The following is a 26510-nucleotide window of genomic DNA, read 5'->3' on the forward strand; positions in this document are numbered from 1 at the left end:
TCCGGCTATGGCTCACCTCCCGTCTCGTAGGCAGTGTGCTACGAACTAAACTATATCACGTTTTTAGTTTTTAATATGTTTTGTTGCCGGTTGATGTGGCCGAGCGGTTCTCGTCGCTTCAGTCTGGAACCGCGGGACCCCTACGGCGCAGGTTCTAATCCTGCCTCTGGCATGGATGTGTGTGATGTCCTTAGGCTAGTTAGGTTTAAGTAGTTCTAAGTACTAGGGGACTGATGACCTCAGATGTTAAGTTCCCTAGTGCTCAGAGCCATTTTTACGTTTTGTTTTTATAGCCTTTTTATTCTCTTGCCTGTCTTCATCGTTCCTCTTTCTTTATGGGTTCTTCACGTAGCAAATACGCTCCAGAAAAACTTCGAGCATATTATTCTGATTAGTTTAGATATAGTTTCTCTTAAGGAGCCCTCCTAACTACTACAGATTATCACCATTGAAAAATATATAAAAATAGAGTGATTAAACGTAACTGAAAACATTATTTCTGAGTCGGAAAAATAAAGGACACAACGCCTCTCTTCCAGTTTACGCCTCGAACTTGGCCTTGCTTTATTGTAGAATTTAAAAATTCATGTGGTCATCTAAATACGAGGGACATTTCATAAATAACGCACACTAATTTCTATTTTACTCTTCCTCTTTTTTAACATCTCTTAACAGTCCTTCAATATAGTCTCCCTGCTTCTCTGTTACTGAGTCCCTAAGTCCTTCAGGCCTTATTATTCCATCCAGGACACCTCTTCTCTTCATCTCTCGAATGGCTCGGATAACGGTGGTAGAAAGCTCGCCGAGAAAAAGATAACGACTTCCGGGCATCGTTTTTTTTTTTTTTTCAGCTTCAGTAACAAGTGGAAGTCTGGTAGTCTTATTTCCGAGCCGAGCTGTAGGGAAGATGCGGCAACACTTCTAATCCGTATTCGCGCAGTTTTTTGGGCTACAACATTGCCGATATGCGGACGGGAATTGTCTTGGAGAATGAGAGGCCTCGAGCAACTGAGGTGGAGTTTTTTTTGTATTTTCTGCGCAGGTTTTAGCTGAAGTTACGATAATACACTGCTGTGACACTTGAGCTCTGATTGAGCGCATTTTTTTTTTTTTTTTTTTTTTGGGACGTTGAGTATCTGAAACTCTCCATTCTTTGGATTGTGATTTCAACTCCGATTCAAACTCTCTAATTCATTTTCGCCAATAGCGACAATTCGACACAAGAATACTTGACTTACACGGTCGAATCGTTGTCTCAGCAACGTTGTAGTGTCCAAGCGTTTCTGATTCTCTTCAGCAGTCAAACAGTATGGGATCCATCTCGCAGAAATTTTTCTTTTCTCCAAATCATTTGTCATAATAAGGAGTAATAATGCTGAGAGAATTCCCGTGGCTCCAGAGAGTTAATCACAAGTAGCACTGCGATATTCTTCAGGAGCATCTGCCACAAATTTCACACTTCGTTGATCTGTTGACGTTTTTGGCCTTCTGGGTATTGGATTGTCATCTGTGCTCATAAGACCACGTGAAATTGTACTGAAATCCACTGTAAATTCACCGAAACGTTACCTAACACACTTTGGATTTCTGTCGGGCTTTAGCTGCGTAAAGTTTCGATTTTGATGTACGACCTATGGTCTTCTACAGTCACACTACCCGAGACTCCTGCAGGGTCCATTTCTACCTCTCGCCAATTTTAAGTTACAGTATACAGTGATAGAACAAACACACATGCTTCTTCCTCAAGCTCACAACTACATCTGACGTAATTTTCATTGTAGTTGCATCAGACAGTCCATAGTAATACCAACCTGTGCATTATTTATGAAACATCCCTCGTAAGTTCCTAATGAAATTTACAGTCACGATACGTAGTTTCTGCCACTAGAATGAAACTACAATTCTGGCCATTAGAATTGCAATTTCAGGAAACATAGAAAATAACTAAATGTTGGTTATAGCGCATTACGATATTGTAGGAGGAATGCATGATTAAATTTGTAGGAGGTGTAAGGTTATAAAGGGTGTGAAATGTAGTACACTGTGTTGCTACCCCGAAAAGCAATAATGGGCATCGATTCGAACTTAGCTGCGCTGACAGATATAGGTACGTCGTATCACGTTGATTCATCTCGACGACAGAGTTCATCAATCGTAGTGGCTGTCGAGTAGTGGCGTATAGTCTGTAACGGAACATATTAAAGGCTTTACTTTACCGAAGTATGCAATACCCTCCAAATTCAACCAGTTTAATGAGTATTTATGATTATAAAAAAGTTATTGTGTATGTTAACAATGATTGCATAACATGTCTCCATAAACAGTAAACCCATTAAATTATACTGAATAACTGACCCACATAAAAGTTAATATCACTTGATCACTGATGCAGCAAATGTCACCATGCAAAAACACTAAGTTCATCTTAAATAATTAATATGAAGTACGAAAAATAGTGGCCAAATGACGTATTTTGGATCTCCTTAAATAAAAATCGCCCAGTGAAACCTATTTGTTCACTAGGACTGTTTTCACTCAGCATTCACGTAAACTCTCCTATTTTAGACGAAAACCAATGAAATTCTTAATAATTCATGGTATTTACTTATTTATGCAAATTAGAGAAGTCAATTGACAAACTTCTAAAAAAACGGCATTTTGTAACAAAGAATTATTCTGTCAAGTCAACAAATCTGTCTGCCATTTTAATAACATGTTAAATTATGTGACTCGATGTAAATTAATAACTTTTCTGCACAAATTATGATAACAGATGTACATGTGACTTTTAAACTATATCTCTTTTTAGTAGTTATTTGACAATGTTATAAATACAAGCAGCAAGAAGGGCCGGGGGCGCAGTCGGAATGTCACTTTGGTAAAGTGTGTACTATGTGTGTTATTGTTTGAGGTGGATAAACAATGCAAAGAACATTTAAAAGAAGTACTACTTTGTGTTGTGTCATTGTCTTTGGTGGACAGTGGAATTAAGATGGCCACCAGAGTAAAAAATATTTGAAGTATAAATATTTTTGGGTTTCGCTCGTTATTTATCATCAAAAGCATATACAAAATACGGGACTTCATCTTTTTACCCCTAGACAACCAGATTTAGAGCCAGAATCAACATCGAGACACAGCAGCGATCCAGCAAGCAGCAGCGATTACTACAATGCATTTTAATGGTGCCAACCTAACATCAAGTGCTAACAAGCTCCGTAAATGGGAGTGAAATAGTGCGATTACTGCAAATAGCAATATCTACGACTAGGCGACCATTAGAAGTCTCTCAGTAACCCATGTTCAATGGCTGAGATATCTGGAGAGCGAGCTAGCCAGTTTAACAGACCAGGAAGGGCCCTATTTTCGCTACCCATAGTCACACAAAAAAGAAAAAAATTGCATTAAATTTGAAAACATATATGGCAAGCTATCACAATTGTTGCTAGCGTAACTTTTGGTTCATTGTTGAGCTCAGTTGGAGGGCGATTACTAATGCCGTGGGTTACAATTGCTGTATAGTTCTGGTTCGCATCGATTCATCTATAATTTGACATTGCTTTAGCTGTGAGTTGTCATCATTGCACTGTTACCTATTATTCTTTTCCTGAGAGTAGTCCATCCATTATAAGCGACGTGGAGAAGCTAAGTCATGCACATAATAGGAGACGAACTACAGAAAGAAAAATGGATTATACTAAAAGCTAAAAGATTTGACGAACGTGTAGATGTGAAATTGAGCCGTTCGATCTATAGTAGTCACATCAACAATGAAGGTGAAATTTTAACATCATTGAGTGACCGCGTTGATGGCGATGAAATGAGTGATGAGAGAGATAGTAGATTTTGGAGTGGAAGAGGCATTGTTGTTGGTGTTGATGCTGTACAGGTATTGACCCTGTGGGGTCCTGCCCACACTTCTCGTATAGGGTGCCTAAACAATGCTGCGTTCTCAGAATGCTATACAACAGTTCAAGCAAATACCATTAGTAGTTTTTATTACAAATAAGAAAAATGACGATACTTACCTTGTATTTACAAAGGTGTAGCAAGCGATGGGCAACATGCAACCAAGTCGGAGTCCTTTGCTTTATACAGTGTCCATGCAAATTTGTCACACAGTTTGTGTGCTATCGTAGGACTCTCTGCAGGGCCAGTCTGTATACTGTCCCGATACTGAGCGGGCGAGGCTGGCAGGAGCGGGGCTTATATTCTCCTCTTGTGAAAGCCACTCATGTCGTAGTGCGGTCCTAATCAGCGCACCATTGGCCAACGTTTCACCACCTTCTTTTCTCTTGCATTCTTCATCTTCGTTCCGTCGCTTGTGGGTACGCCAGATTAGACCCTAGCTGTAGCAATACATTTTCTGTATAGCGCATTACCAAGGTGGAAGGTTACTTCATGCCAACCCTAAAAAATTTAAAAATTGCAAATTTTGTAAACTGTCGATAGCTTTTAGTCACAACTCACTTTTTAAAGAAATACTAATGTGTAAGTAAGGTATTGAACCTGTAAGTACTGAATATGACATTCGCTGGGGAAAGTGACGTCTACTACTAAGACAAGTTTTTGGGTTAAGATCACTTGAAAAATTTAAAACATTTATGGGATCAGGTAGAAGAATTTTTTTAAAAAATAAACATTTTTTTTCAAGTTTTAAAATATAAAGTAACAGATCAGATTACAATATTTGCAAAAGGTGGGCATAAACTACCCCCAACCCTTGGTATTGCGAGGGTTAAAGATCTCAAAAACGGTAACGTGAAGCTTACAACATTTGGAAACGATGAAATAGAGGAGTACAGAGGCGATCGCAAGTAAAGTCGCGAAAAGTGCGTGGAGTAAAAAGAACAAATGGTGCGTGTAGGTACAAGTGTGGGCGTTGAGATAAAACTGTGTTTTAAAATGCGTACTACGTAAACAAAACTTTCAATGACCCATCGAATTGGGTTACCACTGATGCTACCTGACAATTTTATTGTTGGTGGCATAGATATTCGGACGGCATCAGCACATTATCAAAAACCGCAAACTAGCAAGTGGAGAAGAGCACCTGAGACAGTGATCCCTTTTTCCTCCAAAGACTGGATTGGTATTCTGTTGCAGACTGTTTGATAATAGTACATAATTCCAAAACACATCTACTGAAAGAAAACAAATCCTTTTCAAATGGTTCAAATGGCTCTGAGCACTATGGGACTCAACATCTAAGGTCATCAGTCCCCTAGAACTAAGAACTACTTAAACCTAACTAACCTAAGGACATCACACACATCCATGCCCGAGGCAGGAATCGAACCTGCGACCGTAGCGGTCGCGCAGTTGCAGCCTGAAGCGCCTAGAACCGCTCGGCCACACCGGCCGGCCACAAAGCCTTTTAATGGTTTTAGAAAACAGTTATTTATCTCTGTTTGGACTGTAATATGGTGCTTCCCTGTTTTCACCGCCCACATTATATTATAAATCTTTCTTTATTTTTAGTCATAAATGTTGGCAATATTCTTAATTGTGATCATTGACTTAATTACGAGAATAATTGGTTACAGTTTTCGTTTTTCTTGTTTTGAAACGAACCTCACTTTTGGAAATAAAGATTATGTTGACTGGAAAATTCCGCAAAATCTTTTACTGAGCACGAACTTTGTGCAGAACACTGATATTCTCTGAGGGACATGACTGGAAGGTGCAAGATGTTTGGGTGGCTTTACAGAAACATAAAAAGAGAAATTCAGAAGGAGAAACAGTATTGGTGGGATGTCCTCAAACGTGTTGTCGCTTTGGTCAAGTCATTGGTTGTCACGGTTTATCGTTATGGGAATGCAATGAACGTTTTGGGTCATATTCTTGGGGGGCTTAATAAGTTCTCTGAAGCCATATTTAATTCGATCCCTTCCTTCCCGAGCGCATATGGCATTCTCTCTCGAAAGTTAGTGACAGAATATTCTGTTTGTGAACTAAAATACATTATGAAATAACATTAACATAACCAACTGTCAAGATCCTGAATAACCACATTTTGCAACACAGACCGCTGCGAGATGTGCAGGAAATGAGACAGTGGGGTTCTGCAAGACACCAATAGGGCTGAGGAGACATGCCAAGTCCTGGGACCCTATTTTGTATCTTTTGGCGGCTTTGCCGATCGGTTCGGCACCCGAGCATACCGAGCAGCCTGATTAAAAGAGGAGAGCCCGCACAGCATTTCAGAAGCGATTCTACACGGTTCTAGCAAACCGAAGCGCTGTTGTCCGGTCTCCTTGCGCCAGCCAGTCAAAAGCAAGTGATCGCAGATTGCACATGCGCACTGCAGCTCCACGAACCCGAAGCACACACATGCTATTCTTCAAGGGACCAAAATTGTGTTTAGAGTATGTATTATTGCTCAAGTATCAGAGGAAATGTCGGAAGAAAATGAAGTTAGTAGGTTCACATCCCGATGCATGCAGAATAACGATAGGATATTTGAATGTGTTCTGGAAATTGTCATAAATTCCGTATTATATCATTTTATTACCTTTCACCTTGACATCTTGTTTTGGATTTTACGTTTCGGTAAATGAGTCAGGAACGGTATGTAGTACCGCATTGTACAAATACATGTATAAAAATAGAACGTGTGAACGAATGAGAAGATGCACAGAATGTCGTTCCTAGAGATCTAAATGGTGTAGCAGCCTAATTCTCTATATGATACATCAACGGTTTGGCCCTAAAAACAAAATTTAAAAAACGCCTTTTCGACAGTATGTGGCGAATGCAGCTGCTGAAGTTCGTCGGAGTTTATAACATGCATCTGCTCAGTCATATTTTTTCGTATATGGTGGTATAGTCTAAAAATATTATGGCAGAGATCTTTCATCTCTCTCTACAGTTGTTAAGGATTCGATCACAGATAAATACTTGTGACAAGCAATAGTACAAAGATGAATGCTGCTAGTATCATTCACAGTAATTTAAGTTGTGCTCTCAGATTTCTGTCTAACCAAACACTCAGCAATCGTTGCGTATTAGGAAAAAATGGCGAATGATTTGCAACAAGAAAAAATATAAACGTCTCTGTTTGCGTTTAACGCACAGAAATTTCATCTGTGGCAATTTCATCTTTCCTTTTTAAACATACGGAAGTCACAGAATCGAAGATACTCATTACTGATAAAAATCTTACATGTATATAAGAACAAATACTGCAGAAGAATACCCAACTTCCATGAATAACAAGAAATCTCAGAATGTGTTACAAACAAGAAGAGGACAAAAAGAACCTAGCAAGACTCGAACATGTGACTTTCAGCACTACAGGCTTTTGCCTTCATCACTTGTTCACGACTACCAACATGCAGCAGATGCTCTATTTCTGTTGAGTTTAGTGCTGAGAGACATAGGCTGATTTCGTAGGATAACGATGACAGCGTAAGTTTCAATTGCATGAGATTTTGGATGGTTTCCATTATCAGGCTTCACAAAAATCCTTTCCATTGCAATTTAAAAGTTGTAAGCCCATTTCGATAATTAATAACTAAACCATTTGCAGGAAAAAGTACATTAAGTCACCAGTAAGTTCAGTTAACACACATGTAATATACAAAATGGTTTTTAAACTTTTAACTGCATAAAAATAGCAGGCATTTTGTGAGAATACTGACCGAAAAGTTTTTAGACGTTACAGTCATTCACAGTGACAACAATACAAACCATATTTCTAACAAAGGAACACAGTCTATTATGAGTTCACTTTGCACTCGGATGCGTCAAGGTGAATCTTCAGTAAAACATAATCACTAAATCCGAAACTAAAACCGCCCAGCATTTCTACAATAACAAATTCTAGTTATAAACAAATCACACCAAACCGAACGAGTGGCCTTAGCGAAACCTAACCACCTCTCAGTACAGTTGGTGAAAAATAGGCGGCAGACCGATCGATAACAGGGTTGGGTTGTTTGGGGAAGGAGACCAGACAGCGAGGTCATCAGTCTCATCAGATTAGGGAAGGACGGGGCAGGAAATCGGCCTTTCCCTTTCAGAGGAACCATTCCGGCATTTGCCTGGAGCGATTTAGGGAAATCACGGAAAACCTAAATCAGGATGGCCGGACGCGGGATTGAACCGTCGTCCTCCCAAATGCGAGTTGAGTGTGCTAGCCACTTCGCTAACAGGCCTCGGAAGCTTACAGAGTAGCAACTTCGACTAACGAATCGAAAATTACGTCACTACCGAGGCTAAGCTACGGCATCGATCGGTATGAACGATACAGAATAGGGCTCCTGGGCCATGTCCAGCTGCGCTAGGTTTCTCGTTGAGGATCCACGGCCCAATCAAAGTTACACCACTGATTTTCGATAGGGTTTAAACCTGAGGAGTTTGGTTGCCAGGGTATTAGGGTAAACTCATCCTGGTGCTCTTCAAACCACGCAGGTGCATTGTCCTGCTGGTAGGTGCCATTGTGATGAGGAAAAACAAACGGTGGATATCGCTCAAAATGGTTCAAATGGCTCTGAGCACTATGGGACTTAACATCTATGGTCAGCAGTCCCCTAGAACTTAGAACTACTTAAACCTAACATACTTAAGGACATCACACAACACTCAGTCATCACGAGACAGAGAGAATCGCTGCCCCCGCCGGGAATCGAAACCGGGAACCCGGGCATGGGAAGCGAGAACGATACCGCACGACCACGGGCTGCGGACGTGGATATCGCTCCTAAGGATGGATTTATACTTGTGTTGACCCATTGTACCTTTAAGAATAACTAGATCACTCAGGGAATGCCATGAAAGCATTCCCCAGACCACAACATCCCTTCTCCGGCCGGGACCCCTTTGCTTCAGACGTTTCACGCCATACACACCAACGTCGTGCCCTCGTCATCTATGGTCCGCAGTGCACCACATTCGCCACAGCGTCCGTTTTGTATATCGGCATTTTGTCTAGCACGGTCTACTTTAATCATGGCACGCGAACAGACAACGACTATACTGTTTCCCGTGTCCCCCCAACACGTGTCATTCACCGTACACCGCTAGTGCTGCCACCTGCCTTCTATGAATGGTTATTCCAGGTTGACGTCGAACATAGGCAATCGTTGCATTAATGTGACTGGACCGTGGATATGAGACATTTGTTCTTACTATCACTGATCTATTAAAGAAGGAGATTATTAAGGAAATCGAGACTGAAAGGTGTTTTTCGATAATGGCTGATTCTACATCGGACTTGCTTCACGTGGACCAATGAGCTCTCGTGCTTCGGTACGAGTTTCACGGGGACGATAAACTCCCCCCGTAGAGCGATTTCGTAAGTTTAAATCAAACACTGGCTCCGAAATTTCAGACCAAGTAGGGCATGTTGTTAAGGAACTGTAAAGCTTTCAAACTGACAGTCACGTTTCAAGAAGTCCGTCGTAAGACAGTGCATTCTATATGTGACGAAAGTTTTCAGGACTGCAGTTTTAATTTAAAGGTATCAACCCTTTGGTTGAGGGAATACGTGTTGTGGAAACTCCCTAAATCTTCTAAGACGGAACATTGCTTGCGGATTTGTTTTTTGTATGTTCGTGTTACGTTCAATTCAATTTACAATTTATTTATGACGTCACTTAACTAGCTTTGTTGTTATTCTTTTAGTCCCCCAAGAACTCTGCAGATTACTTTCTGCAAATACTGTTTGACTCAAATTTTGAAAGGAATCTTGAACAAAGAAAAGAACAAAAGAGTTTGTCTGCAACGATATAGTAAGCTCGTCATGGGTCCTGCCGTGCTCTTCGATATTTTTAGGCAGCAATAAAGCGGCTCTTGCAGTGTTTTTAGAATACGTTGGCTAGTAGCCAATGGCAAGACGTGAAGCTGATTTCCACTTAGCAAGCTGGAGCAACTGAGATCCTGGGCTATGTCTACTTTTGGGCCGGAAATGCATGAAAGATTTCACTCTGTTTCAGAACAGAGACTGTGGCGGAAGCTTCTATGCGAGACACGTACGTATTTACCGTTAAAGCAGAAGCGAATAGAGTTGATTGCACACATCTGTTATTGAGTGAAAAATTTATAAAAATAGATAAATATTTAAGGCGTGAATTTAATATTGATCTTCATCGTATTAAAGTAAGAAAATAGGCATTGAACTGAATGGTCACCTTAAACGCCGCCATGCCGTTACATGGCGGAACACACAAACGAAAAATTTTGATGACTTACAACGTGAAAATTAAACTACTGATGCACGATATAATTACGGAAGGTATGTCTCCAAAGAAAAAATTGCTTATATACGCAGTAATTTAGAGAAAACGAAGGAAAGGTATTCTTCACTAATCAGATAATATGGTTTCCTGTTTAAGCTTGAGGAGCTTGAGGTAGATGAAATTGGACAAGAAGATAAAACCTTCTAATTGTGTATCCAGGCGCTTTTGAAATGCACTTGGGTAGCGTATATGTCAATCTACTTTTATATTTGAAACGTAGTATGAACAAAGACGAAAAATTAACTCCACTGATGCTCTTGTTCTTCTTGCAAAAAGAAGAACCAAGCGCACAGTATCCGAACGTTATGATTACGCTTAGAACACATCTGTCAAAAGCGGTATCTAGAGGGGGTAGACAAAAATATGAAAACTCCAGGCACACAACTCTCTACGATGTCTGCTAAGGTGGAGGAAAGCCAATGACGATGAAAACAGCTTCCAATGGTCTAGGAAAGGATAAATAGACGTCCTGTATGGTTTTCAAGGGAGTTTCATACCATTGTTCCTGCAAAATAGTGGCAAGATAAGGTAATGATGATGGAGATGGATAGCGATCACGCAACCTTCTGTCAAGACCGGAACAAAAGCTCAATAATATTGACATCTGGTGACTGTGATGGTCAGGGGAGATGCGACTATTCATCATCGTGCTCACAAAACTAGTCCTGGACGACTAGGGCTGTGTGAACAGAGTCGCTGTCGTCTTGGGAACCAACATTGCACCATGGGATGGACCTGATCCGAAGAAATGGTCAGATAATGTAAATGTCGTGTGACTAGGGCCTCTCGTCGAGTAGATCGTTCGCCGGGTGCAAGTATTTCGATTTGACGCCACTTTGGCGACTTGCGCGTCGATGGGGATGAAATGATGATGATTAGTACAACACAACACCCAGTCCCTAAGCGGAGAAAATCTCTGACCCAGCCGGGAATCGAACCCCGGCCCTTAGGATTGAAATTCTGTCGCGCTGACCACTTCTTTCCTTTTTTTAAAAAAAATCTCATTTTGTTCGTTGTCGTTCGTTGTATCTGCTCAGGGCGGACATCGCAAGACACCCGTTTCAGTTCGTCGTTGATCCATGAACTCAGTTTTTTTTATTACAGAGGGCAGCTAACCGTCTGACCGAACACGCTGAGTTACCATGCCGGCATCACTAAGCTACCGGGGGCGAACAATGGTCAGATAATCTTTGGCAGTAATGCTGCCTTGCAGAGTAACAATGTTGCCCATGAAATACTACAATATGGCTGCTCTAAAAATCACCTAACACCCGCCTTGTGTCACTGCCGTGACGTGAAGTCAGCCACAAGTTCGAAACAGTGTGAGACAAGACTAATTCGACCGAATGACTTTCTTCCATTGCTCTTTAGTTCAATTTTTATGACTAAGGGCACTACATCTTCCTATGACGGGCGTTTGCATCACTGATGAGTGGCCTACGAATTCCCGCTCGGCCCCAATTCTCAGTTTACGACGCTCCCTTTCGTTTTGTTTTGATGCTGACAGGGTACGTGAGTGCGAAATTCAGTTTTGCAATGACTCTAGCCGCCGTAGTACCCTTATTTTTCGTTACAGTGATTCCGTTCAATGATCGTCTGTCACGATAACTCGACAAATTTTCGTCAGCGTTGTGACTTAGCAGACGTTTTTCAGCTTTCCCTGTATGCGGTACAAAAATGGTTCAAATGCCTCTAAACACTATGAGACTTAACATCTGAGGCCATCAGTCCCCTAGACTGAGAACTACTTAAAGTAACTTACCTAAGGACATCACACGCATCCATGTCTGAGGCAGGGCCCGCATCTCGTGTTCGTGCGGTAGCGTTCTCGCTTCTCACGCCCGGGTTACCGGGTTCGATTCCCGGCGGGGTCAGGGATTTTCTCTGCCTCGTGATGACTGGGTGTTGTGTGATGTCCTTAGGTTAGTTAGATTTAAGTAGTTCTAAGTTCTAGGGGACTGATGACCATATATGTTAAGTCCCATAGTGCTCAGAGCCATTTGAACCATTTTGAACCTGAAGCAGGATTCGATCCTGCGACCGCAGCAGCATCGCTGTTCCGGACTGAAGCGCCTAGAACCGCTCTGCCACAACGGCCGGCTATGCGGTATAAATGTTCAAAATAGTGCCTCTTGAAAAACCGAACTCTTCCTCTAACTTCGTTAAGGAAGCACCCACCAAGCGCGCACCAACAATTGACATACGTTCGAATTCATTTAGCTCCGACATAATGCTCTCACAGCACTCATAGCGTGGAACACAGTTCTGATCTCGACTGACACTTGCAACGTATTGACGACATTGCAGTGGTGTCGTTATACGTCAAACACAAAAGCACAAACTGCAGGCTTGGCTAGCATCAGAATTTTTATTTAAGCATGTCTTTCTCGCTATGTTTCCACATTTTTGTCGATTCCCTTTTTTAAAAACCGTTAAAAACTATCTCAGAGTTACTGCTTTACAAGAAATTAACGTTCTATCTGTAAACTTGAAAGTGAAATTGCTAATATGTTCAATTTTTAAGACAGGATTTATGACTGTGCCGAAAAGGTCGCATGAGGAAGTGATTTGTAGGTAAAGTGTCAACTTTCTCACCTTATACACTACTCTCCATTAAAATTGCTACACAACGATGATGACGTGCTACAGACGCGAAATTTAATCGACAGCTAGAAGACGCTGTGATATGCAAATGTTAGCTTTTCAGAGCATTCACACAAGATTGGCGCCGGCGGCGACACCTACAACGTGCTGACATGAGGAAATTTTCCAACCGATTTCTCATACACAAACAGCAGTTGACCGCCGTTGCCTGGTAAAACGTTGTTGTCATGCCTCGTGTAAGGAGGAGAAATGCGTACCATCACGTTACCGACTTTGATAAAGGTCGGATTGTAGCCTATCGTGATTGCGGTTTATCGTATCGCAACATTGCTGCTCGCGTTGGTCGAGACCCAGTGACCGATAGCAGAATATGGAAGCAGTGGGTTCAGGAGGGTAATACGTAACACCGTGCTGGATCCCAACATCCTCGTATCACTAGCAGTCGAGATGACAGGCATCTTATCCGCATGGCTGTAACGGATCGTGCAGCCACGTCTAGATCCCTGAGTCAACAGATGAGGACTTTTGCAAGACAACAACCATCTGCACGTACAGTTCGACGACGTTTGCAGCAGCATGGACTATCAGCTCGGAGACCATGGCTGCAGTTACCCTTGACGCTGCATCACAGACAGGAGCGCCTGCGATGGTGTACTCAACGACGAACCTGGGTGCACGAATGGAAAAACGTAATTTTTCGAATAAATCTGGGTGCTATATACAGCATCATGATGGTCGCATCCGTGTTTGGCGACATCGTGGTGAACGCACATTGGAAGCATGTATTCGTCATCGTCATACTGGTGTATCACCCGGCGAGATGGTATGGGGTGCCATTGGTTACACGTCTCGGTCCCCTCTTGTTCTCATTGACGGCACTTTGAAAAGTGGACGCTACATTTTAGATGTGTTACGACCCGTGGCTCTACCCTTCATTCGATCCCTGCGAAACCCTACATTTCAGCAGGATAATGCACGACCGCATGTTGCAGGTCCTGTACGGGCCTTTCTGGACACAGAAAATGTTCGACTGCTGCCCTGGCCAGCACATTCTCCAACTCTCTCACCAATTGAAAACGTCTAGTCAATGGTGGCCAAGCAACTGACTCGTCACAATACGTCAGTCACTACACTTGATGAACTGTGGTATCGTGTTGAAGCTGCATGGGCAGATGTTCCTGTACACGCCATCCAAGCTCTGTTTGACTCAATGCCCAGGCATATCAAGGCCGTTATTACGGCCAGAGGTGGTTGTTCTGGGTACTGATTTCACAGGATCTATGCACCCAAATTGCGTGAAAATGTAGTCACATCTCAGTTCTAGTGTGATATATTTTTCCAATGCATACCCGTTTATCATCTGCAGTAGTGTATTTATATTCTTAATTTCATATTTAAATACATCTACTTATTTTCATTTCTTTGTGTGAATAAACCGCATCGGTATGATTCGTTCCGTTGTTCAACTAAGTAGATAGTGGCTGTCCCATTTATCTACTACATGCCCACTTCCCATCAAACTCACATCACCACGTGATTTGGATTTCTTCCTCCCCTTACTCCAGAAGAGTTTGCCTTTCCACAGCTGAAGATATCCAAAGTTAAAAACGAATTAGAGTTATGGCTGAGGGGGCAGGGGCTGTGGGGGAAAGGGTGAGGGGGGGGGGGGGGGGGGTTGGATGGGTAGTCTCTGGCCAAGGGCGCCGCCGTCTATTAATCTGGTCCTGCAAGGATACAATGGAACACACACTTTATCGAGGTAGTTGAGAACAGCACTGGCTACATGCGGTATTGTCACGCAGACTCGAAGATAAGGTGCACCCACCTGCCTTTATTTGTCATAAATATAACGATTATAGTAAAAATACCCTTCTGTGTGAAACAGGGCTGTTATGTTGTGTCCGCAAAGGCACCCCATACCATCACGCCAGGTGCTGGACCCACATTAACGTGATGAATGGCAGTTTGACAACATTAGTTCTCCTCGGGGCCTACATGCACAGAAATATCCAATATGATGTTGTACACAGCCTGAAAAGACGACATGGCGTCACTCCTGTGTCTAATGTCGCTGAGCGCACCGCTGTTAGCGTCCTTGCCAGGCCAAGGGATGCTGCACCCTGCTCGATGTCATTCTAACCACTGGTACTACTCCAGACGTCGCACAATGGAGTATTTGTACCGAAATCCTACTTTGAATTTTTTCATAGTTTAAAACGTTTAAAGCACTTCTGTTCACTATTAACTTAAATGCAGCCGCGCGGGGTAGCCTCTCTGTCTAAGGCGCCTTGTCTCGGTCCGTGCGGCAACCCGCGTCGGAGCTTCGAGTCCTCGCTAGGGGATGGGTAAGTTAGTTTAAGTTAGGTTAAATAGTGCGTAGGCTTAGGGACCGATGACCTCGGTGCTTTGGTCCCATAAGACCTTACTACCAAATTTAAAGTGTAAATACCCCTAAACTTCTCGATTGTCAACCTTGGATATGCACCTGGGATGACTCCGTATGCTTTTGTTAGTTTGGTGCACGGGATGATTCAGTATGCATTTGTTAGTTTGGCCCCTGGGATGATTCTGTGTGCATTTGTTAATTTGTATTCGCGTCTTTCAGTTGGCACCACGCTACTTTCCACCATTTCGGGTCTTTTGGCTTGAAAAATTTCAACTTAGGCTCATGGGATAACCTTAATTTCCTGAATAGATTTTGGTGACGATATGATGAAATCAATGCAGATGTTAGTGTATCCAAATTCCTCGTCATGTGTATGATTGTTCATAAGTAGTTGGATTGCGGTAAATTCTGGCAGTAATTTGTTTTTTAAATATTCTCTCAAACTAATTCAGTAATTGTAGCTTATATGTTCAATGGAATTTCATGTATTTCTTTATATACAGGGTGTATTATAATTAATGATGTACACGCATACAGTTGAAAGTATACGAAACTAGAAGCAAAAATGTCTCAGTAAACATAGGGTCGAAAATGCATATCTTAAGGGCTACGAGCAATTTTTCATCTTCGATGCTGTGAAGCAAATCTCTTCTACTGCAAAATCTTTGCTTTCCACATTTTGGGAAGTAGTAGTATGGACCAAAAAAGGAAAAAATTTCCAGTAAGCAAGTGCTCTAAAATGCATACCCTAAGAGCTATGAGCACGTGCTCATCTTCGCTACTTGGAAATACAACTCTTCTAATGAACAATTGCTCGTAACTGTTAAGGTATGCATTTTAGAGCAAATGTGTGCTGAACATTTTTTTCTTATTTTGGTCCATACTACTACTTCCCAAAATGTGGAAAGCAAAGAGCTTGCAGTAGAAGAGATTTGCTTCACAGTACCGAAGATGAGAAATTGCCCGTAGCTCTTAAGGTATGCATTTTCGACCCTATGTTTACTCAGACTTTTTTGTTTCTAGTATCGTGTACTTTCGACTGTATGTGTTTACGCCATCAATTATGATACACGCTGTATACATGTACTGAGGTGTACATTTTAGTATGTGTTGTCTAGGTTTGTGCAGCTATTGCATTTACAGCAAGTGAAAGAGAGAGAATTTATGTGTGTACGACAAATCCCTTCCCTCGCAGTTTTCCTTCCTTCATATCTGCTCTATGTTACCACAGATGACGTGCCACTGATCTCATTTGTACTAAGATTGCAGTACACGCGACGTGCCTAGTTGCTTCCACCAACCTGAGTGGAATGCGTAAGTTGTGAATAATGTTCACCAACTTGCAATCTTCTATAGTTGTTGACCCCTACGGAGAAAGCAGCACGTAGTTCGTGAATCAGTTATCTTGAGGCTGTAATAAACTTTTAGCGAGGAACTGGTGCTGCAAAAATAAATAAATTTTGAATTAATTTGTTTAAACGGGATGCCAGACGCTGTTTATTAATAGAATAAAAGAAACTGCAGAATCATATTCCACTTTATGGACCACAAACAATTTCCATTCTTTACACTTTCACAGAGAATAAACAAAATAATGATCTGCATGTTTGCGTAATTATTATCAAACTGCTCCTCAGTTACCTGTTCAAAAGCCAGAGATTGCTAATTAAGTTCTTAACCAATACCGACCGCGGCAGACAACATGTCATTCCTCGGAGACTGCTGATCGAGCTCCTACATTTACAAACCAGAGATTGTTAATTAAGTCTTAACTGATACCGACCGCGGCAGACATGTCGGTCCTGCGAGACTGCCGATTGAAGTCTCATATTTACAAACCAGAGATTGCTAATTAAGTCTTAACTGATACCGACCGCGGCAGATAACATGTCTGTCCTCCGAGACTTCTGATCGAACTCTGATCTTACAGCCTAACCACCTCATCCGCCATCAAAGTTAGTGGCGATTCAAAGATCTCCGGAGTACCTCGTCTGCCTTTTCGTTTATCTGTTGTTTATCATTCTGCTAGTAATTAACGCTTTTGAAGCAATGGAATGATAGCCTGATATTGAGAGATGGTTTTATATGAAATGCAAATAAATTCACTGTTTAGTTTTTCTAATATTAATAACAGAAGTTTATCATTTTAAAGCGCTACTTCCGAACACGGCAACCAATCGTGGAGAAGGACCACAATTTAGGAGGTCACGATACAAGTGCCGAATAAGCCATCTTCACCGGTACGTCCCACCACATTACGTCATCTTCCCACTGCTGCCTTCTCAGCTGCTTTAAGGAGAGCTTCGTATTGTGAAATGATTTGGGTGAAGGTCACGGTTAAAGCAGGCTCAGACATGGTAATTGGATGTCTCTATAGACCCCTGGGCTCAGCAGCTGTTGTGGCTCAGCACCTGAAGAATAATTTGAAAAATATTTCGAGTAGATTTCCCCACCATGTTATAGTTCTGGGTGGAGATTTTAATTTGCCGGATATAGACTGGGAGACTCAAACGTTCATAACGGGTGGCAGGGACAAAGAATCCAGTGAAATATTTTTAAGTGCTTTATCTGAAAACTACCTTGAGCAGTTAAACAGAGAACCGACTCGTGGCGATAACATATTAGACCTTCTGGTGACAAACAAACCCGAACTATTTGAATCAGTTAATGCAGAACAGGGAATCAGCGATCATAAAGCGGTTACTGCATCGATGATTTCAGCCGTAAATAGAAATATTAAAAAAGGTAGGAAGATTTTTCTGTTTAGCAAAAGTGACAAAAAGCAGATTACAGAGTACCTGACGGCTCAACACAAAAGTTTTGTCTCAAATACAGATAGTGTTGAAGATCAGTGGACAAAGTTCAAAACCATCGTACAATATGCGTTAGATGAGTATGTGCCAAGCAAGATCGTAAGAGATGGGAAAGAGCCACCGTGGTACAAGAACCGATTTAGAAAACTGCTGCGGAAGCAAAGAGAACTTCACAGCAAACATAAACATAGCCAAAGCCTTGCAGACAAACAAAAATTACGCGAAGCGAAATGTAGTGTGAGATGGGCTATGCGAGAGGCTTTCAATGAATTCGGAAGTATAGTTCTATGTACTGACTTGGCAGAAAATCCTAAGAAATTTTGGTCCTATGTCAAAGCTGTAGGTGGATCAAAACAAAATGTCCAAACACTCTGTGACCAAAATGGTACTGAAACAGAGGATGACAGACTAATGGCCGAAATACTAAATGTATTCTTCCAAAGCTGTTTCACAGATTAAGACTGCACTGTGCTTCCTTCTCTAGATTGTCGCACAGTTGACAAAATGGTAGATATCGAAATAGACGACAGAGGGATAGAGAAACAATTAAAATCGCTCAAAAGAGGAAAGGCCGCTGGTCCTGATGGGATACCAGTTCGATTTTACACAGAGCACGCGAAGGAACTTGCCCCCCTTCTTGCAGCGGTGTACCGCAGGTAACTAGAAGAGCGAAGCGTTCGAAAGGATTGGAAAAGGACACAGGTCATCCCCGTTTTCAAGAAGGGACGTCGAACAGATGTGCAGAACTATAGACCTATATCTCTAACGTCGATCAGTTGTAGAATTTTGGAACACGTATTATGTTCGAGTATAATGTCTTTTCTGGAGACTAGAAATCTACTCTGTAGGAATCAGCATGCGTTTCGAAAAAGACGGTCGTGTGAAACCCAGCTCGCGCTATTCGTCCACGAGACTCAGAGGGCCTTAGACACGGGTTGACAGGTAGATGCCGTGTTTTTTGACTTCCGCAAGGCGTTTGACACAGTTCCCCACAGTCGTTTAATGAACAAAGTAAGAGCATACGGACTATCAGATCAATTGTGTCATTGGATTGAGGAGTTCCTAGATAACAGAACGCAGCACGTCATTCTCAATGGAGAGAAGTCTTCCGAAGTAAGAGTGATTTCAGGTGTGCCGCAGGGGAGTGTCATAGGACCGTTGCTATTCACAATATACATAAATGACCTGGTGGATGACATCGGAAGTTCACTGAGGCTTTTTGCAGATGATGCTGTGGTGTATCGAGACGTTGCAACAACTGAAAATTGTACTGAAATGCAGGAGGATCTGCAGCAAATTGACGCATGGTGCACGGAATGGCAATTGAATCTCAATGTAGACAAGTGTAATGTGATGCGAATACATAGAAAGATAGGTCCCTTATCATTTAGTTAAAAAATAGCAGGTCAGCTACTGGAAGCAGTTAATTCCATAAATTATCTGGGAGTACGCATTAGGAGTGATTTAAAATGGAATGATCATATAAAGTTGATCGTCGGTAAAGCAGATGCCAGACTGAGATTCATTGGAAGAATCCTAAGGAAATGCAATCCGACAACAAAGGAAGTAGGTTACAGTACGCTTGTTCGCCCACTGCTTGAATACTGTTCAGCAGTGTGGGATCCGCACCAGATAGGATTGATAGAAGAGATAGAGAAGATCCAACGGAGAGCAGCGCGCTTCGTTACAGGATCATTTAGTAATCGCGAAAGCGTTACGGAGGTGATAGATAAACTCCAGTGGAAGACTCTGCAGAAGAGACGCTCAGTAGCTCGGTACGGGCTTTTGTTAAAGTTTCGAGAACATACCTTCACCGAAGAGTCAAGCAGTTTATTGCTCCCTTCTACGTATATCTCGCGAAGAGACCATGAGGATAAAATCAGAGAGATTAGAGCCCACACAGAAGCATACCGACAATCCTTCTTTCCACGTACAATACGAGACTGGAATAGAAGGGAGAACCGATAGAGGTACTCAGGGTACCCTCCGCCACACACCGTCAGGTGGCTTGCGGAGTATGGATGTAGATGTAGATGTATTGCTGAACATGATGGCTGTAAGGGCAGAAATATTACACGTTCATCTGTCTAATGATCCCCATCATGATAGACGACTGCCACAGACTTTCGGCCAAGTGTTCATCTCGTGATTTTGTTTATACATAAGATCGTGATATTTTGGAAAAGAACGTATGAAGAATATCTGCAAGTCTTTATCTAACAGTATTTTACCATATGCTTAGAGCCTACGATAAATTTTTGATGTACGAATTTGCATAAGGCTACTGGTTTGTGTATTCACTGGTATGAACATGAAAGTATGAGGATTTCTTTGTTTTAAAAGCTGTAATGTACGAAGATATTTCAACTGCGTACAGTTTTAATTGGGTAGGAAATATTGGTTAATTTAGAAATTTATAAAACTTTAATCAGTTGTGAAATCAGCACATGTATTTATACACTATTTTTCCAATCGACAGTTTCAGTCTGATTCTCCAGAATTCAGATCTTCGGCCTCTCCCTCATATTCACCTTCCTCAGTACTCTCTTGTTGGCTTTTATCAGAAAGACCAAAATGTTACGGCTCTGGAAGAGGAAGCTGCAACATATCACCGCAGTAAGGCTTAATCTTTCTCGTTTGTCTTTTGCTAGAGCAACTCATATAATGATCGCTACTAAGAAACCTGTGCAAGACACACCTGTTCCAAATGTCTCTGTTGGCCTTTCTGGAGAAATTTCTACTATACAATCTAAATTATTTGTTCCTGGTGTGAGCAGCTTCTTCTGATAGTTGATCAATTGGTACAACAGATTCTGTAATAACAACACCCCATATATCAAAATTTTATGCCTTGTAGGAGTCATGGGATGCTAACTGTAAAGATCACCATACAGTCTTGATGTTTCATAAGCAAATGCTTGACACTCTTTTACATCAGTGTGATACCCACTGCTGTTTCCAATATTAGTTTCAACTTTTTAATCAATTGTAAATTCACTCCAATGATTTTTGAGATAGTTTCAGGACCTGAAAAAAGCGTCTGGCTGTTTTCTCATCATTCGCATTATCAAATTCTCTCTTGGGAACTCCAACATGTACTCCCATTTCTATCCTAAACTTTCTATGAAAGTTTTTCTTCGTGGCAACTACAATTCTTTTCTCCTCTTGCGTGCCACTTTCGAATTAGGATTCTATATGATGAGAGCAGTACTGGCCCAAAGAATCATATGCGTGTGCGCAAAATTGACAGATCAAACTTCTTAGTTTCACGCTTTTCCGATACCCTTTGACCTAATTTATTGAAATCTTTTGACGAAAGACCGCCGTTGTAGCATCTTATTGTTGATGTTGCGCCTGTAACTATATTGCACACTTTGCCATCAACTATTGTGAGCAGTACACTGTGTTTCATTTTTAAAACTCCTTCAGTGGTTGATTTGCTACTCAGTGTATTGAATCTTCTAGTTTGTAACGTCCGATGTTTCGTGTACAAAAAGGATGCACATTGGCCTACATATTGTGGACGAAGGTATCGGATTTTGTCTTTGTTTAGTTAACGTTAGCAAGTAGATTAATATACGGTCGCAGGTTCGAATCCTACCTCGGGTATGGATGTGTGTAATGTTCTTAGGTTAGTTAGGTTTAAGTAGTTCTAAGTTCTATGGGACTGATGACCACAGATTTTAAGTCCCATAGTGCTCAGAGCCATTAAGATATTCAAATCTATTAACAGTCATCAATGTTTTTCTTAATCACGCTTTAGCTATGTAGTTTTTATTTCAAAAATCGTGTACAGTCACAGCCTCTGCAGCGTTGTGCTCTCATTGTCGCGCTGTTAATGCGCAGTATGAAAATGACTGAGGCTGCTTTCTGTTTCGTAGTGAAACACACGAGTGGAACACGGTTAAAATGTGCCGAGAAATAGGCTGTTCTCTTTTTTTATAAATTAAAGAACATAATCGGCTTTGAAGTTTTCCCAGCGTTGTATGAATTGCAGTTGATAAACAAACTCACACTGAACGTGTTGCGCAGTCAGTAGCGTAATGGAATGAAAAGCAAAGGCGGTTATTCGTGCGTTGGTTCAGATTTTCCCAGTATCATTTTCTTCTTCTCGTTCAATTTGATATACCCACATCTCGTAATTATGAAAGTCGTCATCATTTTTTATGAGTAATGCACGTCTTCTTATTTCTAATTACATGCTGGAGGCAAAATTCCTTTTTCCATTTCAAATGCAAATTCTTAATTATCGATGTTTTATGAAAGACTGTCCATAAAAGTTGTTTAAATTAAGAAAATATAACAATTTAATTTTAAAGCAAAAATGAAAAACCAAATCCTCTTTATTTGGACTATGGCCATCGTTTCATAACACAGAGGTACATAAGTATCGTAGAAACATAAAAAACAATCATTTTCACAGCATCGAGCACATCATACAAATGCTGAATTTTTACATTTGCTACTGTACCATTACAATATGAACCCAGCAGCACTGATCGGGAGCCATGGTGCGGGATTTGGCCCCAGAAGTAACAAGATTGTTAAGCTGCCTGACGTACTGGAACTAACGCACGCAGCTTGTTATCCACGTAGCAGGTGACGCTTCCAGAATTGAAATGTATTTCTCTGATTCGGATAAGGAACGAGCTAAGAGATTACCAGAGGACTGACTGTAAGTGATACCTTCAGTGGCTTCAATATTTAAATATACGGCGAAATCCTTGAATACTCTCTTACATTTACTCACAGTTTATACAGAAAAATTATCCTGTGGTTAAGTCAGGAATTTACATCATTCTTGTTTTTTAGTTACAACAGTACGTTAGCTAAAAACGATAACATGTTGCGGTTTTCGTCTTGTAGGAGATTTGAAAGTGTATTATTTTGCGCTACTTAAAAATTAAATGATATTCGAAGCCATATTGCTCCTGTGCTCTTCACGTTTTACGTGTGAACTGCAGCTGGCCACGTCACTGCAGGATAGCTGGATCAGCTGACCAGCCAGTGCTAAGTTAAATGCGCCGGTAAAACTGTTGTCCACGCTAAGTCGATATGTGCGTAACGCACACAGCACCAAACTTACCCTTATTAGCGTACTTGACAGTACTCGCGACAGCTTGGCTGCAGTCCCACGTGAAACTGAAATCCAATGAGGTACCAGCAAACGCGGAAGAATACTCAGTGCAATGTTTACATTAGGTTTATTCTTATGATGAACGGATTATAGCATCGCAGGCCGCGTTCGCGAGCGCGTTCGCGCGCGCGTTCGCGCGCGCGTTCGCTGCAAACCACAGCGATTGGCCATCCATAACACTCAGCTATTGGCAGCCCAGAATATCAGCGACCGCAGCCGCCGGATCCATTATCTGTGGAGCCTTATTTGATGCCGCTACTGACGTCTACAAGCCAGTTCTCATCGCACTGTGTTCTACTCCACAGCTAGGAAATGCTACGTGCGGTGCACTTTCTCTTCGATGTTGATGTGGCTGCGCTCTGAATGCTGTACTGGAACGTGGATTTCAACGTTCATTACGCTTAGTAAGTCAACAGACTTGTGATATCCGCCGGGATTTTGCGTTTCACTTGAACTTCCTGGACATTGGTAAAATCACCACAATTTGTATAATTTTCATAAAGTGTACAACAACAACTTGGCGCTTGGTAACAGAATTATTTTGTATAAGTGTTATGTCAATAAACCGTAGAACGGTGATATATTTATTGTGTTATTCCTGTTTATAACACATTTGTAACAAATCAGTCGGTCTGTAACAGCGACAATAGCGCAGACAACGTTGATGTAATGTCGGCTCGCAAGGGACACCTTTCACCTCGAACGCTCGGAACCACAAAAACATACTTAGAATAACACTCACTCACACAAAAATAAACAGTGGTTTGTGTCATTTTCCATGCAAAACGTTGCATTCTACTACAGGTGATATTTAATAGAGAGTAAGAAGGTATCAGTACCACAGGACGGGAATTATAAATATTTCAGTGACATAACTCTATCATTACGTTTTCAATGTACAGTGCCGAAAACTCTCTGCTTAATGTAACTGTTTAAAGTAATTATAATAGTGCAAAACACACATATGCTGCACACTTGATAGTGCTTATATTAGACCTCATAGTGCAGATGCGGGATTTCGATGAACTGGTTAAAACGAAGTGGAAGAGAACAATGTGGACACCTGATTGAAGCCACGTTTTTACATTCAAGCAGTCCAATATCATAAACCACACCATTTACATTATCAAATGATGATATGTGTACGTCAATCTCATAACCTGCCTTTCGCCAAGCATATTGCAACATAGGCGCATACTTTGGTGCAGAAAATTGGTTGCAAATCACAAAGTGAAGTTTGAAAATGAAAAACCGATCACGTATTTTCACATGTGGTTTGGCACATTTTAGTCTTACAAAGTCAGTACTCTTCTGATATACAGCTTCTATTGCCGACAGAAATAAACATCAAACGGCTGGCAATATTTTATTGTTTTCTGTGGCAATGTCTTCAGAATAACATCTTAGTTTGGAAAACTTACATCTAGAAGGGTACGATCTATGATCAGGAATCACAAAGCTATAGACTCTTTTCGCTTGTTACTTGTTCGACAAGGATTGAAGTTAGAAAACGTTTCATGCGTTCTTTATTATTTTTCCACTTTTGCTTGCCTCCACATGAATGTTTCGTGGGCAGGTTGCTTCAAGTTTCTTTGAAATATTGGAGCCGAAAGTGCCTTGCGCCTCACGAAAACAGATGTAGAACTTGTCTGCTAGTCTGTCTGTAATTGATAAAGTTACATTAGTTGGTGAACTGTGGGTAGGGCTATGAACAGACTTCAACACACTAGCTGTAGTTTTCTCTCCTCTGTGAGACAGTGTTGATAATGAAGACATTTCATGCTGGCACTGACAATGGTTACTGTTCCAAACATTTCCTTTCTCCATACCCTGCCCTTCAAAAACTGTTGTGCTTTCTGAAATATACTATTATTGTCTTCTATGTCCTCAGGTGTGACAAATGAAGTAATATGCCAGGATGAAATGCCATATTGAGCCTTAAGATTATTGATAAAAGTAATCTAAGATTTGAAATTGTCAAAGACAACCGCTTTAGACACTTCTAGCGCCCATATATGCTAGTAGTGAACTGTAAGTTCCATACGACGTTGCTCTATCAGATTGCTCTTTTATAGCTTGAAATTGCAACAGTCTGTTCCCAAACAAAAAAAAAGCTCCTCCTCGCCTTTCGCTGGACACACGCGTGTACTACTTGAACATCCTCCTTCAGGTTCAGGTTCTTCCTGTCCCCCAAAATCAGTACGCCTATGTCACGTATTTATGTAAATGAAATAGCATAGTGTAGAGATTTTACTGGTCTCCTACAGATATGATTTTATGCATGTACACTGAAGCGGCGAGTGAAAATTTGTACCAGTTTGCATACTGGCACTGACTCTGGTTATTATTGCAAACATTTCCTTTCTTCATACCCTGCTCACCTAAAACTAAAATGTGTGTGAAATCTTAAGGGACCAAACTGCTGAGGTCATCGGTCCTTAGACTTACACACTACTTAAACTAACTTACCCTAAGGACAACACACACACCGATGCCCGAGGGAGGACTCTAGCCTCCGGCGGGAGGGGCCACGCAACTCGTGACATGGCGCCTCTAACCGCGCGGCTCTCCGAAAACTGTTGTGCCTTCTGACATGTACTGTTATTGTCTTCTATGTCTTCACATGTGACAGATGAAGTAATATGCCAGGATTCCCAGCTCTGGTACAAAGTTTCACTCGCCACCTCAGTCTACATACATCAAAAAAATATAATTTGGTGTTATCACCATTACATTCCAGATTTATTATGTTATATAATATATCCGCAAACTCTCTATCCTCGTCCCCGAGTTCATTTTCATGTTCAGAAAGTCGCAATTTTGTCCCTAATATCTGGAAGACATTCGTAGGATTCTGTTCAGGATATCACTGTACACAGTTTACACAGTATTCCGCATGCGAACACTCCAAGAGACATATTCGGATTGCAGCTATACCATTCACGCAACTCGAGCACTTGTTAGTGCAGCTACAGCAATCCACCGCCAATTAAAACAAATAAGAAATATATTATCTTTAAAATCGTAATTTGACTAGGGAAAATTTAGGGAATGTTCTATTTTTGCAACTGGCTCTCAGTACTGCATCAATCATGACTGAACTTTAAAACAGGTCCAGCAAGCCCTGGCACATTCAAAACAACTAAAGGAAATGGGAGACGAATTAAAATATTGTCAGTTAGTATAAAATATACTTGTAACAATTGTTGGGCAAACTTTAATTTTTGCAATTTTGGCTAGGATTTCGGTACAAATTCTCCACTGCGCATCGTCGTGCTGTCTGTGTGGATACCTATCTTATTACAAGCAAGCCCATTTCCTGACGCAGT

Source organism: Schistocerca gregaria, chromosome X, assembly GCF_023897955.1.
Source record: "Schistocerca gregaria isolate iqSchGreg1 chromosome X, iqSchGreg1.2, whole genome shotgun sequence".
NCBI classification, from domain to species: Eukaryota; Metazoa; Arthropoda; class Insecta; order Orthoptera; family Acrididae; genus Schistocerca; species Schistocerca gregaria.